Below are 27,080 nucleotides of genomic sequence, written 5' to 3'. Positions count from 1 at the left end.
AGCATTAATTAAAATGTTCTTCATGAGAAAGGAGTTGTGTCTTCTATATGAAAGCTACTCTGCCCTTTTGGAGGAAGCTGCTTTCCTCTGGGTTAGAGCTGGTCCTTCAGGGTAGTTCATGGCTATCTCTTAGATAGTGGTTCTACTCTAACCTAGATTGGAAATAAAACAAATGAAAACTATTTCCTTAGAATGTATATTGTATGTGGTTGCCCCAAACACACAGGCACAGACAGACAGACAGACACACACACACACACACACACACACTCATGATCAAATGAAATGAAATCAGGCCAGGTGTGGTGGCTCACGCCTGTAATCCCAGCACTGTGGGAGGCTGAGGCAGGTGGATCACCAAGTCAGGAGATCAAGACCATCCTGACTAACATGGTGAAATCCTGTCTCTACTAAAAATACAAAAATTAGCCGGGCGTGGTGGCGCATGCCTGTAGTCTCAGCTACTCGGGAAGCTGAGGCAGGAGAATCGCTTGAACCTGGGAGGTGGAGGTTGCAGTGAGCCAAGATCACACCACTGCACTCCAGCCTGGGCAAGAGAGTGAGACTCCATCTCAAAAAAAATAAATAAATAAATAAATAAATAAAATTAATAAGTATAGAGAAATTTATTTGAACTCCATTTATTCATTACTGGACATTCATCACTTTCCATGGATTCTACTAAAGACCTGGGATATAAAAATAACACATAATTTCTACCTTTGGGAAACTAACAATGTGTGGGGCAAAATAGGGACGTGATCAATAAAAACACAGGACAGCTGGGTAAGCGCTACAGTAAAGGCTGGTATCAGGTGCTGACGGATCAGAAGAGGGAGCTATGCATTTTGGTAGGGAGAAAAAACTAGGACAGTTTCACTGAAAAGGAGATATTTGAGTTGGTTTCTGAAGGAGAGAAAAAATTACCAGGAAGAAAGGAGAGTATTTCCCTGAGAGAATACTGAGAGTGAAGAAGCATAATTTATTGAGGAATTCATTTATATCTTATTTATGTTTGGTACCCCATCCCTCACAACAATTGCTTCTATTTCTAATAAATCAAGCAATCAATCAACCTACAGGGAAGTTGGCGGTCTGCAAACCTCCTTGGCTTGGACAATGAGCACATCAACAGAGACTAACAGTGACCAGTATGGAGGACAGGAGTCTCTCTGAATGCTCTGCTTAACATAGGAGTTGGGTGGAGTGAGAGCCCACAATGACTGAGTGAATTTGTCTTCAACCTGGCAACATGGGTGCAAAGTTAGATTTATTTTAATTTAAAGAGTACAAAGAAGGATATTTCTTGTGTATCTGAGCTTGCGAAGTAAAATAATTATTGCTGGCCTGTTGAACGTGGGAAACTATGAGTAGTTTGCATGGCTCAAGTGTAGGATGCAAGGGGAGAGGAGAGCCGAGGCCAGGATGAGAAGTTGAGATGTGCACTGATTGAGAGCCATTAAATATCTTTAACTAGAACAATAACAGGATCATGCTGCTGCTTGGGAGGGAGTAAAGATTGAGTGGAAGGCCCCTACCTGTGGGTTGCAGTGATAGGCACTAATAATGAAGAAGGCAGCGGTCTATCCTTGCTCAAGGGCTTCCCATTCCTCTGGAGAAATGAGACTTGCTCTAAAAAGTATTAAAAGCTAGTTGCACGACTAATGCTATAGGAAAAAGTGTTGTCAGAGGCTACTCACTTAGCTCCTGGTTTGTTTTCTACCGTTTTGCTCCACTGAGTTGGAAGGTCAATTAAGATTGCCAGCCTTGACAGCTCAGACTGAGCTGTTTGGTAAGGACTTGAATAGAGTCACATTTTCCACTCCTTGATCTTTCTAGAGATTTGATGGCAAAACCATTACCTGTTGAATTCCATATGCTTTTCCATTCCCTCATGATTTACCAGAATCTATTACTGACAACCTGACCAGACCGCAGAGTTGAATAAGTCATGAATAGACACATGGCTCCCACCCAATCACATTTCCCACCTCCTGGGTCAGGTCAGTCCTATAGACTGGATCTTTACCTCTCCATGTCCATAGACTGTCATATTTTCTAGAGTAGATTTCCAGTTTTCTAGAGTTGGGGTTCACAACATAACCTCCAAATACTTGGTTGGCGTTCTAATGCCCACCTTAACCCCCACCTGACTGTAGAGTCTGCATTCTGTGTTCTTAGCATGTTTTCCAGTATCCTGACACAAGTGGCAAATCACTCGTAAGACACACTAATCAGGATACTTGACTCCTAAATTTGTGAGGCTGCCTTGATCTTTGGACTGTCCTCTTGATATAATGTCTCAGTACTGACCTCCTTTGGGATCCTGAGACCATACTGCCATACTCACTTTCCCTAGATCCATGTCCCAAAGCCTCCTCTATAACTAAGAAGACTTCTTAGACCCTGATAGTTTAGAATCTTGTTTATTGCCCCTCCAACAACTTAAGAATATGGAAAGGATCTAAGTAGTAACTGGTGAGGTACATGACTGGGATTATGGAGAAGGAATCAAAAGAAAAAGATGGAGAGAAGAGATCACCTAGACACCACTGCACAGTTGAGATTCCCAGTAACTATTCACTGATTTTTGATTTTCATTTGATCTCAGCACATACAAACAACAAGACTCTAGCCTTCCCAGGAGACGAGGTTCTGAAAGCTTTGACAAAGTTCTCTTTATGTGATAGGAGATGGCCCTGCTGTGGGACTCTCACATTTTATGGTGACAGGATGAAAAGTGGTACTTGCGAGGGTGGATGCTGAGCAAGAGAATGATTTAGAGCATCTCTGTGATGATGTTTTGCCATTTTAAAATAGTTTAATGCTGGTTCTTTAGAGCAGTAATTTTCTAACCTCTTAAAAATTCTGCATTGAACCTCTTCTGTCAAAGGAAATCTCATGTAGAAAACTAATACAGAAAACATACAAAACAGAACTACTCAGAGTGAAGCTGTTGTGTCATGCCTGAACCCTGGCCAAAGGCTTTTATTCCCAACTCTCCAGCTATGGTGCACCCAAGGCTTGCAAAGCTCTCAGTATGATAACCGCAGAGCAGAGGAGGCAAACTGGCATCCTAAAAACTGGATCTTAAAAACATAATGTGTGTGGTTTGGATCTTAGAACATTTTACAAAAACTGGAGTCAATATTTAATCAATGAGCTAATTCATATTAAAATTTCAATTTTCTATCTTGTCTTGCATATTTTAAAGTTCATTCAATAAGAAGTGTGAATTCTCATGTAAAAATATTATTTCAGAAAAGAATTGCAGTATATAAGTCAGATGTATTAGGGAAACAGAATCAACAGAATGTATTATTTGTTCTATTACTATTACTATTAATGATAAATTAGATCACTTTGTTAAGATAGTGTGGATATAGATATACACATAATTTATATATAATACAATTTTTATACATATATGTATAATATATTTTCATATATATTCTCTAGATATATTACATATATGTATATATATTTTATATATATATGTACAGAGAGAGAGAATATATATATATAGAGAGAGAGAGAAAGAGAGAAGGGAGGAGGGAGAGAGAAAGAGAGAGAGTTGCAGTTTGAGTTTGATGGCAGTCTACTGGCAGAATTCTCCCTGCCTCATCTGGGTTGGTCAGTCTTTTCTCTATTAAAGCCCTTAACAGATTGGACAAAGCCCGACCACGTTATAGGGTGATCTGCTTAACTTAAAGTTTACTGACTTAATGCTAATCTTATCTAAAACATGCCTTCACAGACATATCTAGGATAATGTTTGACTAAATATCTGAGTACCATGACCTAATCAAGTTAATACATGAAATTAACAATCACAGCCATCTCTTTAATTTAGTTATTTTAAAAAGCATGTTATTGACTTAAAAAATCTCTTTTTGGTTTTTTAAGTATTGTAATAATTATAAATATATAGAAAACCTGGAAGTACAGTACAAATAATTTTATTCTCTCTGAATGAATATAGAATAGGCTGCCAACTTGGTGTCCCATTTCTCTTAAAGACTTCGGGAGGCATTTTGTGCAAATAAGGCCATTCTCCTACAGGGTCTCAACCCAACCATCAGAATCAGAAAATTATATTATCATATTATATCCAACCCTCAGACCTCATTCACATTTGGCAAATATCTCCATTATGTTCTATATGGTAGAGGAATCCTGTTCAGAATGAGGCACTGCATTCAATTTTCATGTCTCTTTAGTCTCCAGTCTGGAACAGTTTTTCTTACTCTTTCCTTAATTATTGTAACCTTGACACTTTTGAAGATTACAGGTAGATTATTTTGTAGAATATCCCTTAATCTGGGTTTGTCCAGTGTTTCAAATGGTTAGATTTAGTTCACACATTTTTGGCAGGCTTGTTCCTTTCATTGCACCCTTTAAAGTAGTGCTCAATTTTTGTTTGTCCTATTACTGTTAATGTTAAATTAGATCAGTTAGTTAAGGTAGTACCTTCTGGGCTGCTCCAATGTAAATTCACTCTTTTCCAATTTATAATTACTAAGCAGTTTATAGGGAGACACTTTGAAATTATGTAAATATCTTGTTCTTCATCAAACTTTCAACTTATTAACTATTTATAGACTTATTTCATATTTTATTAAATTGGATATGATCCATTACTATCATTATTCATTCTTACATCATCCTCTCTTAGGCCAGCTGGAGAACCTTATGTCTGGCCTTCATGTCCTTTTGACATGTTCGCATTACTTCTTAAACACTTCCCTGAATTTCTGGTACAAAACAATACTCTGTGTTTATCATGTACTTACTCTACTCCAGTGCTGGAATCATCTATTGTTTAAGGTGTTCTTGTTCCATTTAGAGAAGAAACCACAATCTTGAATTAGGTGTACTCATTGCTATTGAATTATCATTTTTCACAGGCCCTGTCAGTGGATAGAGGTAGAGAATGAATAAATAAGTAACTTACACACACGTATTTCTCTATCTCTATTTATTTAAAATCATGGGCAATCACCAACGTTGCCATTTTTTTTTTTTTTTTTGAGACAGAGTCTCACTCTGTTGCCCAGGCTGTAGTGCAATAGTGCAATCTCGTCTCACTGCAACCTCCGCCTCCTGGGTTCAAGCAATTCTCGTGCCTCAGTTTTTGAGTAGCTGAGATTACAGGTGTGCACCATCACATCTGGCTCAATTTTTTTGTATGTTTGGTAGAGACGGGGTTTCACTATGTTGGCCAGGCTGGTCTTGAACTCCTGACCTCAGGTGATCTGCCCACTTCGGCCTCCCAAAGTGCTGAGATTACAGGCATGAGCCACCACCGCGCCTGACCTAATGTCACAATTTCTAATTCACCCCCATAGGATGCATTATAGTTTGCCCACCTTTCATATTTGTACCAAAACTACACCATGACTTTGAAATACTATCAAACAAACTCCACTGATGTTCAAGACAGTATGCATTCTGCCACAGTCTCAGTGGATGTCTAGAGCTCTTTTTTTTTTTTGATCAGTGTAAATACGATAGTCAAAATAAGGCTTCTTTAGGGAAGTCAAGAGTAATTCCTGGGGATTAAGTTTAAGAAATGTTTAATTTGGTAGTTCCAGGTTACTATTATTGTATGAAATAAAGCAGTGACCAGCTAGTTGAAAAGAGCTCGTGTTTCAAACAAATACATGTCAATACTGTCTAATGGTACTGAGAACAAAAACAATAATAATACTACATATTTTAATATACTATCTACAATGTGTCAGATACTAAGTGCTTTATAAAGATTTTCATAATTAATCCTGATAATAAACTTGAGAGACAGATATTCTTATTCCAATTTACAGAAAAGGAACTAAAAGTCAGAGGAAAGAGATAAAATATATGACTTCTATTGCATTTTATTTATCTTATTAAAAACATCCTTATTATTAATCTTATTAAAGATATCTATTGCATTTATTATCTTATTTAATAAAATGCATAAGCTGCTTCTTTGTCTACTTAAAGCTTCTAGAAAGAGTCGGTTACTCAGAGGATCTAGGATTGGGAATCAATTAACTCACAAAACATAATGGTTCCTAAAAATACCTTTGAAGACAGATGCAAATGGGTTCAAAATTTGGTTTTACCACTTGTCAGCTATAAGCAGACAAGGAAGCAACTGATTATGCTACAATTAATGGCAATTCAGGAATTTGTAAAATTGACCAAGAGAAGAGACTGGCCTTCTCTAACCAGGATGTGTGTGTGTATGTGTTTGTGCATTTGTGTCAGCCACCTGGAAAAGTGAATCAATGGGGATTCAGACATTGATTTATGACTATAGTGACCACGGAGTCAGTAGATCTCTTCTACACATTACCCACCCCATCATAAAGTTTAATTCTCTGTTAGTGACATTAAATCCTTCTTGATCTGTCTTCTCTCTTGTGGTCTCAAGGAGAAATTTTCAGTCTCTTAATCTTTTTCAATTTTGCACTCAAAAACACATGTTGCTGAGACATGATCTAGTTCTACTGTTTCAATATTACAATATGATATACTATGTCATGGACAGAACTATCATGGGACATTTCCTACACATATTTAGGACCTAACAATTCCTCCTTATAGCCTAGTAGTTGAGATGTGGACCCTGGAATTGGACTGCCAGGTTTTGACTTTTTCTACCCTACTTTCTAGCTTGGGCAAATTATTAACCTGTCTATTCCTCATTTTTTTCAACTTTAAAATGGGGGAAATATCTGTCACTTAGAGTTAACATGATTAATTAAATGAATTACTATTCCAAATAACTCAGAACACTCCCAGGCTCTGAATATATGTAACTATATTATTTTTACTATTAAATCCAACAGCAACAGTAAATACCATTATTGTTTATTTCAAATAATAAAGTTCCCTCCTTGTTAGAAGTCCTCTCTGTGTTGGGATTTTAATTCTAAGAGAAAGGATTTTGCTCCAATTAAAGCCATTTTTTGAAATCCTCAAGAAATTGTTCATTGGACATCCGTATTTATTTCAAATCTGTTCTATCAATATATTCTGAATAATTCATGTCATCGAATAGTAAAGACATATGTTGATTCATGTATACTAAAAATCATCAAGGATCAATATTTATAATTTGAACTTTTTTGGTTTGTTCCACTTTAGTTGTAGAGTTCAAATAATTTTGAGCGTTGTTACAAAATTTGTTTCCAAAGCTAGCTTCCAACATATTTAAAATATGTTTTTTGTATGCATACACATGCTCATTTCAATTGCATCCAACTGAATTAAATGGCACTAACAGTTGCATAGTGCTCACAATATATCAGGCACTGCACCAATCATTCCATATTTGTTATCTTATTTAGTCCTAGTAACAACTGTAAGAGATGTTTATAAATATCTTCATTTCATGGATGAGGATATTGAGATTCCAAGTAGTTAAGTAACTTGCTTGATGCCATATGGCTGGTAAGAGGAGCAACGGGCATTTAAAGCTCAGTCCCCTTTACTCAGGCTTGCGCTTTTGAACCACAGCACACTACCTCAAATCTCTAAATATGCAACTCCAGGTAGCAGCCTGTAGGTGGGAGAGTTCATTCTTGGGATGGAGAGCCATTCTCCTGACACTGAAATTGTGACATCAAAGTCTATCACCTATTTTAGTTACAGACAAAGCTTTTACCCTGACCATTTGGTGGATGAAGGAGAAAAAGAAGATTGCTATGGGGACTTTAGGAGTTTCAAAATGTGAGAAGGATAGGATGGTGAAGTTATTTATTTTCAGCTTTGATAGAAACACAGGAAGGATGATGATGGAGAGAAGAATTATGATAATACAAACTATCTTTTCCTCAAACTTGGTGGTGTCACTGATATTCATTCTTGCCATTATTTTGAAAAATAACAGATAATTTTAGGGAAAAAGGAAACACTGAAATATGCATATTGACTGTAACCAGCATCATGATTTCAGAAACATTAAAGTGTGAATTCTAGAATGCAGTGATTAATAAAAATCTCCTGGTTTTTCGTTAATATTTTACAAGGTCATTGGGGATAAGGATAATGATGATCAAATGAATTCACTGACTGTAGATCTGTGACATTACTAGAGGTCATTTAGCTATGCTTTTGTTAAGAACTGATTCCCAGCCAGGCATAGTGGCTCATCCCTGTAACCCCAGCACTTTAGGGGGCGGAGGCAGATGGAACACTTGAGGTCAGGAGTTCGAGACCAGCCTGACCAACATGGAAAAACCCTGTCTCTACTAAAAACACAAAAATTAGCCAGGTGTGTTGGTGCACGCCTGTAATTCCAGCTACTTGGGAAGCTGAGGCACGAGAATTGCTTGAACCCAGGAAGCGGAGTTTGCAGTGAGCCAAGATCACGCCACTGCACTCTGGCCTGGGTGACCAAGCAAGACCCTGTCTCAAAAACAAAAACAAACAAAAAAACTGGTTCCCAAGTTCTGTTTGGTTGAGGACCTTATATAAAATGCTTTTGCATTTATTTTACCATTGAACACAAAGACAACTAAGGAGATCACATCTAAGAATGTTATGGAAGTATAAATATTTGCAATCACTCAATCCGCCATTATCTCCTACACATAAAGCAATACTATATGAATTTTACTCACTGCTTAAAAATTCCTTCTCCATCAGACTCCCAAAACTATTTAGAGCAGTGTGAAAAGTTTTACAAACTGATCCATAATACATAACAGCCTCACACATTCTCCAGGAAGACAGCATGTGTGTGGAGAAAGAAGGCTTTCTTTAGATTCAGAGAGGATCACATTTAAAATATAGCTTCTCCTCTTACTAGCCATCAATCTTTGGAACCTTCAGGGTCTTAAGTTCTCTAAGCTTCTAGGTCTAGAATAGGAGAAAAAAAAATCTCAAGGATTACTTCAAAGAATAAAGAAAATTATGTATGTAAAGCTCTTTACCTATATTAGGTATTTAACAAAATAATAATAAATTATTACATAGTGCTTACCATGGCAAAGACAATTTTCTAAGCACTTTACATGTTAACTTATTTGCCTTTCAAAAAACTTTGTGAAGGGAAAATTGTCACTCCCATTTTAAATTCTTATATTTCTTTTTCTTTTTTTTTTTTTTTTGAGGCAGAGTCTCTCTCTGTCGCCAGGCTGGAGTGCAGTGTTGCGATCTCGGCTCACTGTAACCTCCGACTCCCTGGTTCAAGCGATTCTCCTGCCTCAGCCTCGCGAGTAGCTGGTATTACAGGCATGATCCACCACGCCCAGCTAATTTTTGTATTTTTAGTAGAAACGGGGTTTCACCATGTTGGCCAGGATGGTCTCCATCTCCTGACCTCAGGATCCGCCTGCGTCGGCCTCTCAAAGTGTTGGGATTACAGGTGTGAGCCACCGCGCCCAGCCCATTCCTATGTTTCTTTAAAGCCTTTTACTTCAAAATAATTTTACATTTACAGAAAAGTGGAAAGGATAGTACATAGAGTTCTCACATATCATTTACCCAACTTCCCTCATGTAACCATCTTACATAACAATGATGCATCTATGACAACTAAGAAATTAACGTTGATACAATGCTATTAATTAAAATGCAAACTTTATTTGGATCTTCCTAGTTGTTATGCTTATGTTCTTTTCTGTCTCAGGATTCAATTGAGGATACCACATTGCATTTTGTTTTCATGTCTCTTTAGTCTTGTATTTGTGATGTCTCTTGGTCTCTCCTTGCCTTTCATGATCTTGGCACTTTCAGAGTAATGGTCAGATATTTTATTGAATGTCCCTCAGTTTGAGTTTCTCTCATGTTATCTCATGATTTTGGATTGGGGGGAAGAAAATCACAGAGGCGATGTGTCTTTCCTGTTACATTGTAAATATATATCCATGAGTCCTTACTTTTATAAATAAATGATTAAATGAACAAGCTACTGGGAAAGAAGTGACAAATCTTTTGTATGGAATAATTCCAATTAATAAATGTATAAAGAATGAGAGAAATAGAAGTCACCATTAGAACACTACAGTAATAATTGCTGCATGTTAGATCTATTGATGCATGCTAAAATTAGTGTGCAAATCCTAAAGGAAAAAAAGAGATATTTGCATAGCCTCAAAGTATCTCCCTGATATAGTTTGAGTTTATGTCCCCACAAAATCTGAGGTTGCACTGTAATCCCCAATGTTGGAGATGAGGCCTGAGGAGAGGAGTTTGGGTCATGGGGGAGGATCCCTCATGGATTGGTGCTGTCCTTAGTGAGTTTAGATGGTGACTTTTCACTCAGATAGTGAGTTCTCACAAGATCTGGTTGTTGTAAAGTGTGGCACTCCCTCCCACTCTGTCTTGCTCCTGCTTATGCCATGTGACATGCAAGCTCCTGCTTTGCCTTCCTAAACAAAAACTTCCTAAGGCCTCCCCAGAAGCAGATGCTGGTGCTATGCCTCCTGTACAAACTGCAGAACTATGAGCCAATTAAACCTCTTGTAAATTAACCAGTCTAAGGTATTTCCTTATAGCAATGCAAGGAACAGCCTAATACATGCCCCAAAATATTAATACCTGTGATAGTTTTAATATATTCTGACAGATAATTTATAGTCTTTTTTTTTTCTAGGGAATGGTAATTTTCCTACCTTTAAAGGTGGGCTAGACTGGCGACTCTATTCTTCTTCTTTTTTTTTTTTTTTTTTGAGATGGAGTCTCGCTCTGTCACCCAGGCTGAAGTGCAGTGGCTTGATCTTGGCTCACTGCAAGCTCCACCTCCCAGGTTCATGCCATTCTCCTGCCTCAGCCTGCTGAGTAGCTGGGACTACAGGTGCCCACAACCACACCCGTCTAATTTTTTGTATTTTTAGTAGAGACGGGGTTTCACCGTGTTAGCCAGGATGGCGACTCTCTTCTTATGACTAGAATATGGAAAGGGAAAATCAGTAATTTTATAGTGAAGAAATCTTGCAGACATCACCGTAAGCAAAATCACCAATGATAGTCATAATGAGACTACATATAGTTAGTTCTGCTGTAATAAGACATAGGCATTTCTTAAAATGACCATGCTACACAAAATCACATAGTAAAAACCACAGGGCTTGCGGAAAAAATGGAATCGAGGCACAACACCCAAAAATTTCATAGGTGACACATGAAAACAAAAGCTAGGAAACTAATAAAAATCGTAGCATCGTTGTTCACATGTTAAATGGTTAAGAAATGCATAAACGCTACAATAATTAGGGTACTTTCCTTAAAGAAGATCTGGAGTTTGCCCATAGAAATGGAAGTTAGAAGAGCTGCAGCTCCTGAATTATTTTGAAGTGGTGGAAGAGGTGTTAACTGAAATAAGACAGAAAGTTGTAAGACCAGATGTGGATGGATATGGCTCATAACACAAGATGAACTGAAGCAGGTGTAGATATTTGAGATCTGTGCGTATGTGTTTTGTGTATTTTTCCTTGGCTAGGTTCAACCGGGTGGAGTTTTCTGCCTTCACTTAATATTTGTCCCATAGAAAATCACGCATAAGCAAATATAACATTTTCAGTTTGCTTAAATTATTTCCTAATACATCAATTGCATTGGAACAAATTCATGTTGTCACAACAAGTGTTATAGCAAATCTGATTACAAGTTGAATCTGAATGAATCTGCCTTACTTTATTTTGATAATTTAACATCTATTTTTCTTGATAAAGATTTGGAAAAAAGAGAATCTTAGAGTGTCACTGGAATCAGCCAAAATACTTCAAAGAGTACAATAATGTCCATCAACAGGGAAGAATCATGATATTAGTTGATATGTCCACTACCATATTTGTCTTAGCAGTTTTCCTGAACATTATTCTTATCATTATTATATTTTAGACACAGGGTCTCACTCTGTTGCTCAGGTTGGAGTGCAGTGGTGCAATCACAGCTCACTGCAGCCTTGAACTCCTAGGCTCATGCAATCCTGTCACTTCAGCCTCCCTGCCCTGAGTGGCTGGGATTATGGGTGCAGGCCATCACATGCGGGTAATTAAATTTTATTTTTGTAGATGCAGGATTTCTTCATTTTGCCTAGGCATTTTATACCCACAGTTACTCTTTCAGGGTTATCAACTGAACATGCAGAGAAACGGTAGCAGAGTAATCTTTCTCTGCAACATGGTACAGTCTGTTTGATAAATATCTACCAGGAAAAGTGAATATTTCTGCATGAGAAAAATGAAAGAAAAGAGGAAAAATATTACTGAATTTGTACCTAAAAGAATATGCAATGTATAAATGGAGTTTTGTGAAGAATTCGTGATAGAGCATGTAAGATGATTCACTGTTATGTAGTTAAGAGTCATTAATACAGACACTGCAGGCTAGCACATTAATTTTCAAAACTGTCTAGAAATAGAATTTTATTAAATACAAAGGAAAGCAGTAGACATTTAACCTTTTTTTAAGTTTTGATTTCTGTACCAGACCTCCGAGAGTTTCCTTTCTCTCTCTTCTAGCTGATTTCAATAGTCCTGTCTTTTCTCTGGGCTTTTGACAAGTGATGAGACTCACTATTCTTGACAGTCCTCAAGCTTGGATTTTACTGAACAAAGTAGGGTTTTAGCCAAACAAGTGGATTTCATATTTAGAACTACCTCTGGTAGTGATAGAACTTTAAGGAACAGAGAGTATAATTGTTCTTTTAGCACCCTACATCCATCCCTTTAATACTTCAGAATTCCTCTGAAAACAAAAAAGGGAAAAAAAAGTAGAAAACATATTTCCTTCCAGCTTTAAGTCACAGCCCATCTTTGCATTGACTGGATAGCATTTTTTTTAAAGCATGTGACTTCTCTCTTAGGGAGAGAGACAGCAAGAGTTATCAGCACCTTGGACAAAAGGTGTGATTTCAAAGAACAGGCTAAATGGAGAAAGGCACAGACCTGCTAGCTCATTCCACAATTTGAACTGTACCATGAAACAGATCACTGGACAAGTATACTCATTAAAACATTATTCGTTATAGAAAAAAAAGTCTCATAAAATCTGGAAGCAAATGAATATCTATTAAGAGATTATTTTTATCTCATGGAAATATGAATCAGCTTAAAATTGTGCATTTCATTACATAGAAAGAACTTTGTAACATATTATGGAAGGAAGAAAGGGGACACAGAAGAGTCTTCAGATCAATAGGCATGTGTGTGCATGCACATGTATATACACATAAATGCTTGAACAGATGTTCACTAAACTATTGATGGGAGCTAATTATGATTGGTGGTATTTCTAGTAATCTATTTTGATTTACTGCAGTATATTTTGACTTCCTTTTTAAAAGGAAATACATGTATTTCTAGAATAAGAATAAAATAGAATTTTCTTTGAGGATACAAAAGACATTTATGTACTGGTCTTCATGAAAGCATACTAAATACATGATAGAAAATATATTAAGGAATAAAAGTTTATTGGCAACAATAACAAGAAGCAGCTAAAACCAGAGGTCCTAAGCTATGAAAAATAGCTGCAATACAGTGACTTTTCTCTTCAATAAGGAGGATGGCAAAAGTGTATTCAGCCCTCTCCAGGTTTCAAACAAGATGCACACAGCTCTGAAAGTAATACTTTCCTGGGAGGTCAAATGGGTAAGTATCTTCTTGAAATAATGTAGGGTGCAAGCAACCCTTGAATTTTCAAGAGTATGCCAGACACTGTTCTAGTGTTTTTTGCATATTAGTGTATTTAATCCTTGTCCAGCCCGATAAGGCTTATACTACTAGTGCACCCATTTTACAGGTGAAATAACATCTGTGAGGCACAGTAGAGTGAGACAACTTGCTCATGGGACATATGTGAAACCACAATCAGCTGAGGCAGTCTGGTTCCTCATAATCATAATATGAACCTCAGATCATCATAATAAGTAGGGAATACCTTTTGGGAGGCTAAAACCACATTTCAGACTGCTGGAGAGGCAGGGTTTTACGAGGGGTTTTGTAGGATGGCACTTTTGTTTCATCAGAAGTGGATTTGTTGTACAAAAGATAGGAGATGGCCATACTATTGGTAGCTCCTGAACGGTGGTAACTGAGCAGAAGTAAATAAGCATTGTACCATTAAAAATTCTCACGAGCGGCCGGGCGCGGTGGCTCACACCTGTAATCCCAGCACTTTGGGAGGCCGAGGTGGGCGGATCATGGGGTCAGGAGATCGAGACCATCCTGGCTTACACGGTGAAACCCCGTCTCTACTAAAAATACAAAAAAAAAAATTAGCCGGGCGTGGTGGTGGGCGCCTCTAGTCCCAGCTACTCGGGAGGCTGAGGCAGGAGAATAGCGTGAACCCAGGAGGCGGAGCTTGCAGTGAGCAGAGATCGCGCCACTGCACTCCAGCCTGGGGGACAGAGCAAGACTCCGTCAAAAAAAAACAAAACAAAAGAACTTAGAGAAAAATTGCACTCAAATGGATTGATTGGATAAATATTTTATTGGTATCTAGCCAATTAGAAGTGGGAGAAAGAGGAAAAATGTGGAGGAGATGGAAGAGGAGGAGCAGGAGAAAGAGTAAAAGAAGAAACAAAATGAAAACTCAGAAATTTCGAAACTGAACTATAAAAGAAGTAGTAGAAGTCACTGAAAGCATGTAAATACAGAAATTAGAATTCAAATCTATATTAAATGGTTTATAGAATATAATGCAAATGATACAAAATTTGACAATGTAATATTACTACAACTAATCAATATCAAAGACAAATATATAAGGAGAAGACATTTGAAGTATAATAATGTTTTTATTTTTAGGGCAAAATATCAGTAGATGTTGAAGTTGTTAAATTCCTAAATCAAATTTAGGTTTGTTATTTTGAAGTTATAAGGTATTAAAAGGTGGCCACTAGAAGGCCTTTAATTTCAATTCACAATGTTGGAATTACCGAAAGGGGGAAAAAGCAGAATACAGCAAAAAAGAAACACAGATCATAAAGCAAACATTTAAAGCCAAAGACACATAAAAAGAAAAAGTAAGTAACTGAAAATTAAATGGAAAAGTATTTTTCTCAATATGTCTTGAGGTCGAGTGAATCAAAATTTTTTTAAACATTCAGGACCTTAAATACTTAGGTTACCGTAATGGATTTTGTCAGTGATAGACCCAGGATTCTCCCTTCTTACTAGAAACTAACTTTTTCTCAAGTATTTACCCCTCAGACCCACAGTTCTGTTTCTCAGAATAAGCTAAAGATTGGCCTGATGGATCCAATGAAACTCTCACCTTCTTGCCAGCGACTGATTGAGGAATAGCTATGTAAACTAATTTGGGCTAACGATATGGCAGGCGGAGGCATAACAGACTTCTGAGAAAGTTCTTCGGCCTTCTTGAGTGAGCCAAAGAATACCAGTTGTGAATGAGGAAACATGGAGCTCTAATCGCTACTGACACAGGGGAATCTCCTTAGAATATAGCCTTTGCTAGGCCGGGCGCGGTGGCTTATACCTATAATCCCAGCGCTTTGGGAGGCCGAGACGGACGGATCACGAGGTCAGGAGATGGAGACCGTCCTGGCTAACACGGTGAAAACCCGTCTCTACTAAAAAAATACAAAAAAATTAGCCAGGCGTGGTGGCGGGTGCCTGTAGTCCCAGCTACTCCGGAGGCTGAGGCAGGAGAATGGCGGGAACCCGGGAGGCGGAGGTTGCAGCGAGCAGAGATCGCACCACTGCTCTCCAGCCTGGGCGACAGAGCGAGACTCCGTCTCAAAAAAAAAAAAAAAAAAGAAAAAAAAGAATATCGCCTCTGCTAGAGATCACAGCGTGGAGATACGTGACAAACCTAGGGCCTTGAAAACATCACGGAGCTCCCAATAAATCAACCTTGACGTCCATCCTACCTATAAACGTCCTCTTAGGTGCGCTAATACAGCTTCTTTTCAATTAGTGGTTGTTTTCATTTGTTCGTTTTTACATATAGCTTTGTGCATCTGATTGATAGAATTAGTACACGAGAAAGAATAACATATATACATTAGGCAATTCAATCATTCTCCAAACATTTACTGAATACTCACTATGTGCTATGCATGGAAATAGGTTAGGTTAGTAAATATGCACCAAATGTATACACATACACATATACAAACATTTAAATGACATAAGTACACACACGTACATAGAAATACAGAGGCGAGGTAAGAGACAAGAAGAAAGATAGGAAAGATTTCAAAGGAGAGATGTCAAAATGCTGACAATGTGTACATTTCATACCGATTGAATTCCTTACAAGCATGTATTATTTTAACAACAAAATGATCTTAAAAATTTTTAAAGATTAAAAAAAATCTATTTTCATTTTGGCAACAAAGAAATTCCTGCTGTCTTCAGTATGTGCCCTTACAAAAAATGTCAACATTGTGTCTTTGGCTATAATCCACTGGTGAGAAGACCTCAGCAGGAATACAGCAGATTTCTGTAGTCTTGCTGTGGTTAGATTTCCTATTTCATCATCTGAAAAAAATCATAGAACAAAATGCTTCAATAGCCCAGCCTTTCTGGAACATTCATATATGCAGAATAAAGAGACTAAGCCTTATTTTAAAAAAGAAAAAGAAAAAGCCCATCCAAAGATGCACATTCTGCCGAGCTATAGCTCTATAGGCACACACATTGTACCGGTATAAAATAAAGATCTTGCTTGTCAAGGACAACACATTTTAATGGCTTGGGAATTAAAATCTGGTTTCAGCAACCCCTTTGCCCCATTGTAGTAAATTAAATTTAATGCTGACAGGAGTAATGTACATTAGACTCCAGAGCAATAAATTTAAGCACCAAATTAATGCAACTGGACTGAAATGAAGGGTCCTGAAAGAACATTATGGGAAGAACAGACTCCTTTAATGATTGTTCTTTTCAAAATGGGGAAAATCGGTTCTAAGAAGCAGAAAGGCAAAACTATCTGCAGTCTCAGAAGCCTCTGGGATTGCTGGCGTTGGTTTGTATGTCTCTGTTGAGCTTCTATTAGCGGTATTTCATCCATTCACTCTCCTCTCATTTCATGAATATCTCGTCAGTTCTTTTGGCGGTAGCAACACCATTTTAGGAGAAGAGTAAACTATGATCAATGAAAAGGCAGTGAGAACTTGTATTGAAAGATTAAGGGGAAAGTGGAAGGAAAATATATCCTTAATGAAATTGAAAGTATTCACTTTTGGCCAGGCGCAGTGGCTCACGCCTATAGTCCCGGCACTTTGGGAGGCCGAGGCAGGTGGATGACCTGAGGTCAAGAGTTTGAGACTAGCCTGGCCAACGTGGTGAAACCTTGTCTCTACTAAAAATAGAAGAAAAAAAAATTAGCCTGGCGTCGTGGCGGGCGCCTATAGTCCCAGCTACTCGGGGAGGCTGAGGCAGAAGAATTGCTTGAACCCAGGAGGCGGAGGTTGCCGTGAGCCAAGATCGCGCCACTGCTGTCCAGCCTGGGTGACAGAGGGAGAGTGTATCTCAAAAAGAAAAAAAGAAAGAAAGTACTCACTTTCTTTTTCTGTATTATAAATATAAGCAGTTTTTATAATGACTGATTTAATTTTCAGAACAAATGCAGATCCCAGATTTGTAGGAGTTAAAAACTCTACCAAAAAAAATTTTTTTTTTGAGACACAGTCTCGCTCTATCACCCAGGCTGTAGTGCAGTGGCGCCATCTCGGCTCACTGCAACCTCCGCCTCCTGGGTTCAAGCGATTCTCCTGCCTCAGCCTCCCGAGTAGCTGGGGATACAGCCACCACGCCCAGCTAATTTTGTAATTTTTTTTTTTTTTTTTTTAGTAGAGATGGGGTTTCACCATGTTGGCCAGGCTTGTCTCCATCTTTTGACCTCATGATCCACCCACCTCGTCCTCCCAAAGTGCTAGGATTACAGGTGTGAGCCACGGCTCAAAGCCTCTACAAAAACTTTTAGTTAATAATCACAGTAGTCAGAAGTGGAAATGATTTTTTCCTATCCTATTGCAAGATTGCCTCCATTTTATAGTTGATATTCTTCTGATAGCAATTTATTTCTTTTTCTTTACTAGTAGGAACCCAATTTGTTTAGGTAACTATCTCTCTTGTTTTCTGGAGTAGGTGAACCAGTGTCTCAGAAATAACTAAACTATATTTGTGTAAGCTGATAACAATGGTCCTATTCCCCAGCCAGTGATTGGTTTAGATATGAGCAGGAAACTTAATTCTGGTCAACAACTTGCAAGATGAAGTGTGCTGAAGAGCTTACGGAAAAGGTTGTTGTACTCCTTAGAAATAAATAGGAAGAAGTATCTATTGTTGGATATTGCAGCCTCTGCACATAGTGCTTAGAATTCTGGTGCCTGTCCAGGGACCATGAAGAGGAGTAGTCTAGAGTCTCTGTACTTGATAATAATGTTGGCATGCTGCTAGAACTGCTGTCCTCCAGACTCCCTAATATGAAAGATAAAACATCTCTGTGTTGTTTAAATGTTTTTAAGTTTTATTTTTTTTCCCTGATACTTGGAGCCAAAATAATCCTAATCAATAAACTGAATCATGGACCAGAGCTTTATTCAGTCATTTAGCCAACCATTTTGATTTCCTTCTATGTGTCAGCTGGTATGTTTGGTGCTAGGAATATAATAGCACCAGGGACAAAAGATGGATATGGTCTCTCCCTCACAAAGCCTATGGCTTAGTGAGGATTCAAGACTTCAAAAAAAATAATCAGTTGATCGATGCACTGAAGGCCCTGACTTCACCACAATGCAATATATCAATGTAGGAAAATTGCACCTGTGTCCCATGAATATATATAAGTGGTCATTAGAGAAATGAAAATCAAAACCACAATGAGATACATCTCACACCAGTTGGAATGGCAATCATTAAAAAGTCAGGAAACAACAGATGCTGGAGAAGATGTGGAGAAATAGGAATGCTTTTACACTGTTGTTGGGAGTGTAAATTAGTTCAACCATTGTGGAAGACAGTGTGGTGATTCCTCAAGGATCTAGAACGACAAATACCATTTGACCCAGCAATCCCATTACTGGGTATATACCCAAAGGATTATAAATCATTCTACTATAAAAATACATGCACACATATGTTTATTGCAGCACTATTCACAATAGCAAAGACTTGGAACCAACCCAATGCCCATCAATGATAGAATGGATGAAGAAAACGTGGCCCATATATACCATGGAATTCTATGCAGCCATAAAAAAGGATGAGTTCATATCCTTTGCAGGAACATGGATGAAGCTGGAAACCATCATTCTCAGTAAACTAACACAGCAACAGAAAACCAACCACCACATGTTCTCACTCATAAGTGGGGGTTGAATAATGAGACCACATGAACACAGGGAGGGGAACATCACACACCAGGGCCTGTTAGGGGGTGGGGGGCTAGGGGAGGGATAGCATTAGGAGAAATATCAAATGTAGATGACGGGTTGATGGGTGCAGCAAACCACTATGGCACGTGTATACCTGTGTAACAAACCTGCACGTTCTGCACATGTACCCCAGAACTTAAAGTATAATTAAAAAAAGGTAAAAAATATAAGTTAAAAAGTAAGTATAAGAAATAAAAGGAAAAGCCAATGTTTCTGTATCTCTCTCTCTTTCTCTTTTTGGAGACAGAATCTCACTCTGTTGCTCAGGCTGGAGTGCAGTAGTACAACCATGGCTCACTGCAGTCTCAACCTCCTAGGCTCAAGTGATCCTCCCACCTCAGATCCCCAAGTAGCTGGAACTACAGGCATGCACCACCATTCCTGGCTAATTTAATTTTTTTTTTTTTTTTTGTAGAGACAGGGTCTCACTGTGTTGCCCAGGTTAATCTTGAACTCCTGGGCTCAAGCAATCCTCCCACCCTGATCTCCAAAGTATATATCATTTTTAAAGTAAGGAAATAGAGAATTGGTGAACAGATTAGTTATTGCCAAGGATTACAGGTAAGGGGTTGGTAGGCACAGCTATAAAGGAGTAACACAGAGGAATTCTTGTGATGATGGAACAATTTTTTATGTTGATTGTGGTAAGAGTTACATGAATCTACATACATAATAAAATTACACAGAACTACACACACACACACACACACACATGCATGTACACATACATACATACAAATGATAACATGCAATTCTGGGGCTATATAAGCTCTGTGGATTGTACCATGTCAAACTCCTAATATTCTTTAGCACAGGATATTGTACTAGCTATGCAAGGTGTTACCATTAAAGATAAGGGGCCAAAGGTACATGAGACCTTCCTGCACATTTTTTACAACTTCCTATGAATCCAGAATTATTTCAAAAATGAAATTTAGAAAGTTAATAATAATAATCAAGAATTTCTTGTTAGAATAGCAAATTGAACAAATACATCTAATTTCTAATTTCTAATCTTCCAAAAGCCACCACTAAAACTACTGGAAAGATTATTATTATTATTATTTTTTGAGACAGAGTCTTGCTCTTGTCACTCAGGCTGGAGTGCAGTGGCGCAGTCTCGGCTCACTGCAACCTCTGTCTCCTGGGCTCAAGCAATTCTCCTACCTCAGCCTCCCAAGTAGCTGGGATTATAGGCACCTGCCACCACACCCCACTAATTTTTGCATTTTTAGTAGAGATGGGGTTTCACCATGTTGGCCAGGCTGGTCTTGAACTCCTGACCTCAGGCGATCCACCCACCTCTGCCTCCCAAAGTGCTAGGATTACAGGCATAAGCCACTGCACCCAGCCACTACTGGAAATATTTTTATCTCCCCTTGAGACTTTAAAAAACTACAGCAAAAACAAGAGAGAAGACACAACACGTTGATGGTATTTTTGAACCTGGAAAGCAGACAAACCAGTTAAAATGGGCTAAATATACCAAAGAAAGCCAAATTCTGAGACAGCAGTACAGCTGGGAAACAACCCAACTAATACTGCAAAGCCCCTAAAAGACTTGGGTTCTGGAAATACCAGGAATTTCTAGAAGTAGGGGGAAAGGGTAAGGAAGAAAGCCAAAATATGCCTTATTGGGTGAAATATTTTTGAGCACTAGTTAGAAATCTAGATCTTCTTCCCCCATTTCATGATGCTGAGTGATTATACATCTTCCTCTCTGGCAGAAAAATGGATATTTATTTTCTGGCAAGATTTATTCTCACCAGGATTGGCTGGCACACTTGAGACCATAGTTCTCATCTGAAAAGCAGGAAAGGTACATGACTGTACACATACTGAAAGCTGAGGTCCTCTAACATTTTTTTCCAGTTAGTTCTCAGAATGCAGACTGCCATACTTTGAGTTCCAGGCAGGGTTTTGAAATACTTCTCTCTGAGAAACCTGACAAGTCCAATGTTACTGACTCAATGATCTAGTGCTCTCTAATAAACCACTGAAAAATTCAGGGGCTTACTGTAACAACTTATTATTCATCATAATTCTGTATGTGGACAGAAGAGTTCTTTAGCCCCTCTTGGCACTGACTCGGATACTGGATGGATGGAATCATGTGAAGCCTTGGCTGAGGCTGTGAGTTAAAGGTCTCAGTTCTTCTCCATGTGGCTCTCTCTGCATGACCACCTCGGCTGCCTTAAATCATGGAGACTAACTTCCAAATAACGTTTCAAGAGGCAGGAGTTCAAAAGGGAAGACCAGGACTGGCATGGTATTACTGCCACCATATTTCATTGATTAAATGAGGCAGAAGCCCAGCCCACAGTCAGTGTAAACACTCATGAATTCTGAGAGGCATAAGGCATTGGAGGTCACCAATGCAACAGTCCACCCTGCTCACTGACATCGAGGGCTCATCGCAAAGAGCCCATCACATTATCCTTAAGGAAACTCAAACTGGAAAAGCCCCATCCACATCCTTAGAGATGCCAATCAAGTTTTATTTGCCTACTCTGAATTATGTTTAGACAAATCACAATATACTGATATCTGAAACAACTGAGGAAAGCCTCCAACACAGAAGAGACCAAAATAAGAAAAGAGAGATGGCCCAGGGTTGAGGGGCATAAATTAGAGAAACTAGAAACTATTCAGAGAGTAAGAAACTTAAAATATATATATTAAACTTAAATAACATATATTAATAATATCTTCAGAGAAATAAAAAACTGTGTAAAAAACATGACATATATACATGTATAGATAGATGGATAGAAAGATTCAAGAGCAATAAAAAAGCTTTAAAACATTAAAAGTCTAATTGAAAGAGTTGGAGGATAAAGTTGGAGATGTCTCTCAGAAAGTAGGGCAAAAAAACAAAATGGGAGGAAATTTAAAGAAAAAAGGTATATATATATAAACAAATTCCAGGATATCTGAATTATAGGCATTTCAGAAGAAACAACTGAGAAAATGGAATAGAGTTGATCACTATAATAATTCTAATAAGTCTCCAGTATGGAATTTCCAGAATGAAAGGGATCAGTGAGTGCCCAGAGCAACGTAGGAAAATATACCTACACGAAGGGAAAGCACTGTAAAATTTTAGAATAGTGAGCCCAGAGAGAAAGTTCTACAAGCTGTCAGAACGTGGAGGTACAAGAATTGTTACATAACAAAACAAAATGATGATTTCACACTTAAAATTTTACTTAGCCAAAATAATAATAAAAATAGCAGTTAAATTTATTGGTAGAATAATGACATATTCCAACATTTTAGTAAATAATCTTCCAATACTCTTTTCTTTGGAAACTACTGGAGAATAACTTCCACACAGGGTCTAAACAATAATGAAAAAGATATTGGATATGGGAGAGTTCCAACAGGCATCTCAGGATGACAGTGCAGAGAGAATTCAAGATGAAAACTGTGAACCAGGCATAGAGGGTGATCACTCCAATCTAGAGAACTTGACTCAAGAGCTGAGGGCTCTCATCACTGTCTTCTCTGTCATTGTGCTATCTTTTAAACTTGAGAAATGTACTGGAAAAAATACTCCATGAATAAAATAAAGTAAATCCTAAAAGAACAACAACAAAAAAATTAATCCAGGAGACAGGGAATGAAACCCAGGAGGTAGACAAAAGAAACTCAAGAATAACAGCAGAAGGAAAACCTAGGATAACAGCTGTGCAACAGTCCTGGAAAGCGACCAGCCCAGATGGAAGAATGAATGTCTACCTGAGGGGTGTCTCCAAGAAAAATAAAACTCAGCTGATAGAGCCTCTGTCTGGATTGAGTTCATGGAAAATCATAGTGAAAGGTTATTGAAAGGGATGGAAAAATTTACAAGAAGTACAAAGAAACTTAAAGTGAATAAACCACAAGGGACCATTATTTTAAAAATAAAAAAGAAGGAAAATCTAATCATGGTACCCAACAATGCTCAGCTGTGAAATGCTTTACTCTAGCCACAGGAATATAAACACTGCATATTATGTAACAGAAAAGTATAATATAACTGTATCAAGATGATGAAAGGGTTGCAGAGGAAATGGCAATGGAAAAGAGGGAATTCATTTCTCATACTAGAAAGCTAATAGATAATAGAGAAACATAAGACTGTTATTTAGAAATAACCATCTTCTCTTATTATTTTGATAGGATAAAATTAATTTAAAATAATTGATGTTAAGAAAAAAAGTAAGATGTTCTTAAGAAAAGTATGTGGTGTGTAGTTGAGCTAAAGGACCTGCGGCAGTTTTCCTAAGGAAATATCCAAGATGAGACTAAGCCAGTGAGCAGAAATTTATAAATCCAAATTGAGAAAGCAGGGAAGGGGAATAGAAATGGGGGAAGCATTCCAGGCAGTAGGACCAACAAATATAAGAAACTTCATAGGAAAAAAGCCTGGTAGCATCAAAATACTGAAGAAAACCTTTGTGGCTTAGCAGATAAGACATGAGTGACATGCAATTAAGTTGAAGAAACAATCAGTAGCCAAAGCATATAGAGTCTTGTGGACATATGAAGCATTGTGAACTCAACCCTTAAGTCAACAGGTTTTAGGCAGAGAGGAAACTGACTTTTATTTATTTTTAATCTTATTAATTATTTAGTATTTTAGAGATAGGGTCTCATTCTGTCACTCACGCTGAAGTACAGTGGTGCCGTTATAGCTTACTATGAACTTTGATCTCTGAGCTCAAGATATTTGTCAGTCCCAGTCTCCCAAGTAGCTGGGACCTCAGGTCTGTGCCACCACACCTGGCTAATTTTTAATTTTATTTTTTTAGAGACAGGGTCTCACTGTGTTGCTTAGGCTGGTCTCAAACTCCTGGCCTCAAGAGATCCTCCCACCTCAGTCTCCCAAACTGCTGGGATTATAGGCATGAGCTATCACACCCGGGCCAGGAACTGACTTTTAAAACACTAGTTTGGCAGCTGTTTTGGAGACCAGTTTGGTGGAGGCAAGGGGAATGCAGAGAGAATAATTATGAAGATTGCTCAGTAGTTAAGGAAGGAGATGATGAGGAAAATAATAGCTGAAAGTCAAAACATGTAACATGCAGAGAGCCACATCTACCACCAAGACATGTGAATTGACGTCCAGTGTTTGACCTCTACACTGCATGGCAAGATGACAGTTTAGCCTTAATGTGATCATAAGAATAAAATTTTTAAAAGGTGGTTTCATTTCAATAGAAGTAAGTAGGTGGAAGTGTCTATTTTAACCTGGAAAAAGAGAAACTGTGCTTTTTAGCTCATGTCACTTCTTAGAGTTGCCCATTCATTTGTTCATCCATTCAGCAAGTATTTTTTAGCACCAGCTATATGCCAGACACTATTCCCAGGAGGGCAGCTAAGAAGAAAAAAAGGTCTCTGATGTCTTTCATCATACAGCTTTCATTCTACCTGGGTAGACAACAAAGACTATATATATAAAAAACCCGCCACAACAAAACAAATTAGAGAGATAGAGAATGCCAGGGTGGAGAGGTAAAGTGGTCAGGGAGACTCTCTCAAAAAGTTGTATTTGATAGGATGCCTGTGTGAATTGGGGATAGCCAGTTAGTGATCTGGGAGAAGAGAATTCCTTAGAGGAGAATAGCTTTCCTCTATAGCTTTCCAGTTCTAGGCAGAAGTGATGAGCAAAGGTCTTGTTTTGAGAGTTGTACTTGATCTGTTAAAGATATAGCAAGGCTGGAGTGGAGAAAGCAAAAAGAATAGTAGAAGATGAGGCTAGAGAAGTAGCCAGGACAAAATAAAATAAGGCTCTGCCCATACTCAGTCTTAATAAATTAAAGATTAAAAGGTACATATCAAAGCCAGTATTTCTAAGCCTGGGCTGTGGTAATAGCCTCCTGGTTGATTTTCCTGCCTCTACTCTCCCTGTTCAGTCATCATGTACAAGACTGCCAGATAAATCTTCCAAAAGCACAGATTTTTATCACATATCTCTACTCTCCTCAATAACTTTTACTAGCTTTGCTGGATCGAAAGGAAATTCCTCAAGCTTGACCGGTTACCTGCGAACCCTTTCCTAGCCAGCCTTTCCTTTCCTACATACACTTGTCTCTCAACATGCCCCCACATGGGTTCCTTGTTTCAGCATTTCTGTGCCCCTCACCATTCACTACCAGCATTCTGTGATTCTTACTTCCATATCCTTCAATACTCAAGTCAATTCACCTTGGTTGTAGATGTCCAATTCCTATTTTCAGAGTGCTTAAAATAAGTAAGAAGAAGATACCAATCACTGTGATGCAATGGTAGAAATGAGATGTACTATTGAAAAGGAGCAATTTTTGCTATGGAATGTTTCAAAACAGGAGATACCTTTCAGCTGAAGTGCTCCTGGACAACTTGGTCCCTTGATGATTTTTATTATCTTGAACTATTGGGTACCCTTATAGAATGCTTTGGATTTATTCTCTTTCTCTTGTGTGTTTGTCCTCTAGAACTAGACTCTAGCCCCTCTAGAGTGAGAGATATTGTCTTCTGTTAATTTCCAGTGGCTGTCAAGATTTCCCACAGGGTCTAACGTAGACCAGGAAGTCTCTAAATGCAGATGCAGTGAAAATTGATTGCATTTGAATCCAAATGCCATTATTGCACAATTGGACTATTATGTGATCCTGCTGAGAGCAACCTTTCTACGCCATAGTCACCACCCAGTGGACTAACTGGGAATAGGAGTTTAAAACCTGATTAATACAGAATATGTCAGCACCAGATATATATGGTCTTTTGGTTTGGACTGACAGCTCATCTGCAGTTCTTCTATTAAATTAAAATGAATGATTTCTAATTCATTATAGTACCAGTGGTGGGTATGTTAGAGATGAAAGGATATTTTCTGTATGAGTGATAAGACTATCAGAACACAGCTGGTGATATAGTTAGGCGTTGTGTCCTCACCCAAATTTCATCTTGAATTGTAATGCCCATATGTCAAGGGAAAGACCAGGTGGAGGTAATTGAATCATGAGGGTGGTTTCCCCCAGGCTGTTCTCGTGATAAGTGAGTGAGTTCTCATGAGATCTGATGGTTTTATAAGGGGCTCTTCTCCTTCATGCCACCGTGAAAGATGCCTTGCTTCCCTTTCCACCGCGATTGTAAGTTTCCTGAGGCCTCCCCAGCCATGCTGAACTGTGAGTCAATTAAATCTCTTATCTTTATAAATTACCCAGTCTCAGGCAGTTCTTTATAGCAGTATGAAAACAGACTAATACAGCTGGTATGTTGGAATCGATTATGAGAACTGTGTGATGTTATGGATAACATACTAGAAATTTTAAACAACTCATGCTTTTTTAAAAACCTATTTTTGTTCTTATATTATCTAATATCAAAGTAGCATATGATTTTGCCATTATGGGAGAAAATTGATAATCCATAGTCTAATCCTCCTTTAAAGATCAGGAGATTTAAGCCTGGGGAGTGAAAATCACTTACCTGAAATGACACAATTATTTAGTAAGAAATCTAGAGTTAGAGCCTGGGTCATCTGCTCTTGTCCCAGCTCTTTCTGTTTGATGGCACAGTCTCCTCAAAGGGGCAGATCCTCAGCAAAAATCTTATTACTTTTGTTCCCAGTTGCTGCCAGTTTTCCTTTCAGTGGGCACCACCTGGAAAAATAAGGCAGCAGGGCAGCCTCGTGTACAAGGTTTTTCTATTTTACCAACAAATTGCTCTCATGCTTTTGGGGAAAGAGTAACCTTAAAATGAT

This window comes from Pongo abelii, chromosome 19 (assembly GCF_028885655.2).
Source record: "Pongo abelii isolate AG06213 chromosome 19, NHGRI_mPonAbe1-v2.0_pri, whole genome shotgun sequence".
Taxonomy (NCBI): Eukaryota; Metazoa; Chordata; class Mammalia; order Primates; family Hominidae; genus Pongo; species Pongo abelii.
This window is presented reverse-complemented; position numbering follows the sequence as displayed.